Source organism: Buceros rhinoceros, unplaced genomic scaffold, assembly GCF_000710305.1.
Source record: "Buceros rhinoceros silvestris isolate BGI_N320 unplaced genomic scaffold, ASM71030v1 scaffold20178, whole genome shotgun sequence".
Classification (NCBI taxonomy): domain Eukaryota; kingdom Metazoa; phylum Chordata; class Aves; order Bucerotiformes; family Bucerotidae; genus Buceros; species Buceros rhinoceros.
In genome coordinates this window covers 3,905-8,767 of record NW_010428870.1, presented here as the reverse complement: position 1 = coordinate 8,767, position 4,863 = coordinate 3,905, and positions in this window count along the sequence as shown.

Here is a 4,863-nt window from a genome sequence, read left to right as displayed (position 1 = left end):
AAAAAAAAAAATTTTAAAGAAACTTTCTTGGGAAGGTGACTTAAATTCCTTGTCGAGCATTTAACCTGGTTTTCATGTGAAGAGTATTTGGATGTTTTAATCTCTATTCTTGGTTTTGCAAATATCTTCGTAAAGTGCCGATACTTATTTGTACTACGATATCAAGTTCTGGGCGTTGCGAGGGCCACATGTTGAAGATGCTGTAGCTGCTATATTTATTTAAATGGAGATGGACAATTACTGCACTAAGGAACGAGGACATAAGCAAGGAATCAAGGTTAGTTAGGTATCTTGGTTTTTTTTTTTAAAGAGAATTAATGGTGTGAAATATCAAGTGTAACAAAGGGTGCTGTCATTTTAACGGAGATTAAATAGCCAGATATTCTTCCTTTGTTTAAGAACATATATATTTTGATGTTTGAAGTTTGGGGGTGGGGGGTCGGGATAAATGGTACCTCATCTGTGGTGGCAGTTTCCAGTATATTTTCAGAGTATATGGATTTCTTTTATTTTTGTACCTGCTCTCCTTTAAAAAGAAAAAAAAATCTCAGACTTTATGTGCTGTTTGGGGAGATCTCGGGTGGCGCAGCAGAGCCCCGCTGCTGGGAGTTCGCTGGGTATCGCCAAAGAGGGACGTGGGCAGAGGCCGGTGGTTCTCCTGGCTGTGCAGACCAACCGGCCTCCTCTCTACGCCTCCTTAGCAAACCGGTTCCTGTCTCCTAAGACATTGTACCAGTTGACTTTACCGAGACCTCACTTGTACTCAACAAGTGCCACTAATCGCTTCCGTGGAGGGAGCACGCACACAGGCCCCGGCGCGGGGCTGGGCAGGGAGTAGACACTGGGATTGGACCCATGCACCCGCCGTGCACTGCCGGCAGCGGGAGCCGCTCCTGACCCAGCCGAAACCTGTGCCCCGGGGACCAGTAGATCCAGCTTTGGCGGGGAGTAGAGCAGGTTGTAGCTGAGGCATTAAACTTGCTGACAGAGTGGCTGGCTCTGCTGCACGGAGCTTCTCCTGTGTAGGACACTGGAGCCATGGCCGTTTTCCTCAGGGTCGCTGCGTTAACACTCAGTGCAGAATCCGGTTAAGCGCCTCCAAGAGCTGTTTTTATAGGGTTCGTTCTGGCATCCTTTTGGAAGTTCTTTTGGCCACAGAAATGGTTTGTCAGTCAAAATGTTTCAAGATGCTGTTGGTCCTAAACTATTTTTTCACGTACAAATTTTTTGTCCTATAAAATGCTCAACATAAGACACCAGATGGTTGTCCGTACAGATTCAGCTACGAGTACTGGTTTTCTACTCACCTTGAAGTCCACTCTGGTGAAATTCCAAGCTCAGCCTACACTTTAAAAAGCTAGAGGCCTTTTTTTTTTTAACACTTTCTTCATATCTTCTCCTCTTTTGATATTCTCCCTCTTTTGTGAACTGAGGGTTTAGAATCTTACTCGAGGCACTTTTGTAACCAAGGAATCAAAAGCTCAGATTACGTATGCTGAGACTGTAAATTCACCTTTCAGAGGCGGCTGTTTCTAACTGCCCACCTTGGTCTGGCCCTGCCAGGCAGAGACACTGTCCCTTGCAGTGCCGGGGCGTTGTGCGGCTGCTGCTGGCAGGTGGTCTGGCCCTAGTGAAAAAACCCTCCGGGATGTCAAAGGGAACGATTTCTGTCTGCCTGTTCCACCCAAAGATGGTACTTCAGACTGACGCTGGGGGCTAGGGTGTCCCTTTTGTTTCAGCACATGTTTAAGTTGTATTTAAACTTAGATCCCGCATTGTTTTGTGTTAACCTGAACAGATGGTGGTTTGAGCTTGAGCTAATGGATGCTGTCTGCTAGGAGAAGGTTTTGTACCTCCAGTAGCTGAGGTATGAGCGAGGTGGGTGCAGGATCCTACGTTTTACCTCCCTGCAGAGTCTCAAGAATCCTGATCTCTACAACACTGAAACAAAACCAAATTGTGGTTCCTGGGTAGGCAAAGGCATGTCAAGAGGGGAGGGAATTGCAAGGGAGAGGCTTCTGAGAGAGACTACCGAAGCACCAGTGTGACAGAAGCAGGGGCGGTGATGGGGAGATCCGCCCGCTTTCCATCCCTTTCAGATCCCACTGAGGTGCCCCCTTGCCTGACATGAGTAGTTAACATAGGGTCCTTCTGGAGCAAATTAGTCCCACTCTTGAAAACTTGGAGTGATTTTTGGGTTTTTTTCTTAAGCAAGACTGTCCTCAGAAAGTGCCTTTTTAGAAGATGGTGCTGTAGATTTTTATTTTCCAGTTGTATGTGGCTGAAAACTTAAAGTATCAAAAATGCCAAGTGTTTGATGGTATCTTTCAGGTACTCTCAAGCATCAGCTTCTCTGAGTCAGGACCAAGACTAACAAGGAAGTGTTTTCATTTGGAGGGAGAGGCATTGAGGAGCCGTCACCAGGCTGAGCTGGTAGGCTAGAGCGGGTTTGGTTTAGTCAGCGCAATTTACCTCTTCACACGGAGGGGTTTGGGGGGAGTGTAGGAAGAGGGACAGCGCAAGACTCTCGGGGCAGTGTAACTGGTGTGGAAAGGGATCTGTAGCTACTTAAGGATGTCAGTAAGCTTCCAAAGATGAGTAGACAAACTGCAAGCTGAAGGCTTGGGAAATGATCAGTCCTGAGAGCAGACCCTGCGTGGCTCACAGGTCTGAAAGAGCAACGTGCGTGTCTCAGTGGGACTCGTCATTCCTGGCTGGGAGCTTTGGGTGGGAGCAGCTTGGAAGGGAGGTGACGCTGCCCTGCACCGAGGGTTGAAGCGGGTGTGGATCCGTGCTGGGTTTGGTGAGCATTCCTTTGGTCAGGAAACGCCGAGAATGATTAAACACTGCACCTCAGTAACCTTGTAATGCTGCATAAAGTAATAATAATAGCAAAGTTCTGCTTCGATTACACTGTACTGTGCTTGCACATGCCTGCAAAAAATACACAACTTTCCTTTTTGTAAAGGTCTTACTCGCAGTTCCTGGCCCCTTCTCTCTTATGGTGAACCGTGTCCTTTATCGTGGTGTTTCTGTCTATTTATCAGTGATCTGTGTACAGCTCGTAGCTCTGTGCCACTGGCCCGTATGTCACTTCTAACAATTCTTTTTAGGTGAGAGAAGTTTCTGAATGTTTTGTTGTTCCTCAGCCTAACTAGTCCTGTTTGAGAGGAGGCTGAACAGAACAGCCAGACAGACAGACTGCTTGAACTGGTACCTTGTTTCTTTACGTTTAGACCTGAAATTCCTTTGTGTTTGTTTTATTACTGTTTGTGCAGTATTGGGCATTTCAGATGCAGAATAACTTGATGTCAGTCAGGATATTTTTGACTATCAGGAGCTTAAGCACGAAACTCCCCCTGTAATTGCAGGTGGTGTCTCTGCAGGAGTAGGTTCGTGTTTGGACTTTTTCTAGGATTAAGCAGAGCTTTTCGAGTTCTATTAATTTGAACGCGATCAATGAACTATTGAGGGTGGGGTCCCAGCATGGGCAGTGGCACCGCAGGAGTTCCCCCGGCGCTGTCGGGTTAATGCGCATATAGCACTCCCGCTAGCACGGGGATGATGAACCAAGGACCATTCCGCTGTGTAGATTTCTTCTGGTTGAAGTTAGAGAGATGAACTTTGGTTTCTTGTCGTTTGTTGCCAACACCCTTGTCCTGCCACAGCGCTCAGTGCTGCTGCATTGGTATTCAAGCTTGCAGTCATGTGAAATGATTTTATATTGCAGTTTCTTGTTACTAGGCTGGGATTTAGAAGGCTTTTTTCAGCCTAAATTCCGAGCCAAAGCAGTGTCCCCTGTCCCTTTTAGTAGTTGGCGTTTTTACCTTTTAGACTAAAAAGGGCCAAAAACTTTGTTCCATCAGCTTGTCTGCAGCAGCACTCGCCATCCTGCCCCTGCCTGTCAGCCAATGCATTTTCTGTCCGCATACAACTGTTGAGATTCAGAAGGAAGTTGCTGCCTCTTCTTTCTGTGGAAAGAAGGTCTGGACTGGCAGCTGGCGATGCTGGGTTGTGTTGGGCAATCTTGGCGTGATGGTGATGAGCTGTAGTGCACGGGGGTTGAATTTCGTGTGTTTCTGTCACATTCACTGGAGGGTGCGTGATGCTTTAAAGGGATGCTTTAAAGCATCCAACTTCAATACAAGCTATCAACTGCTGAAGATGTAGACTATTAAAGTATTTCAGATTTAAAAAAACAAACAAAAAACCTACCTAGTGCACATGGATAGTTTTAATTCATCCTCCTTCCTGGCAAAGTTTGAGGCTGAGGATTTGCTGTAATTGATAGTACAGCATTGATTGCTACTCATAGTAAGTCATGCTGGGATTAATCCCAATGCCGGACTGGTGCGGCTGTGCTTTGTGAAGAGAAGTGGCGGTGTTGGACCAGTAGCAGAAAGCTCTAGAGGATGCAGGGAGGAAACTTGTCTTTGTACTGGAAAAGCTGAATATACTGAAAAAAAATCTCATGCTGCTAAAGCCTTGTGAACCTGTATCTTTGCATCCATGGTCTACCCAAACCCCCACCTGCTGCCCTGTGACTGGTTCAAAGACTAATGCAGGAGGGGAAAAGCATTTTCCTGGGTTTTTTTGAATGCCTGTTCACCTCCTACAAGGACAGCGCTGAGAAGCAGGGGGCAGTGCCTGTACCGGCTGTACGGTGAAACCAAACTGTGTTTGTCTCTGAACCTGGAGCTACCTTCCTTGGTGGAAGCAGATACACATTCCAGCCGATTAGTGCTATTTGAAACAATGGAGCCGAGGGGGCTGTGAGCAATCTCCGACCCCTGCATAAAACAGAGAGGCTCTGACAGGTTTCTGGTTGCAGTTTTCACGCAGTTCATGCTGAGGCAAAGCAGT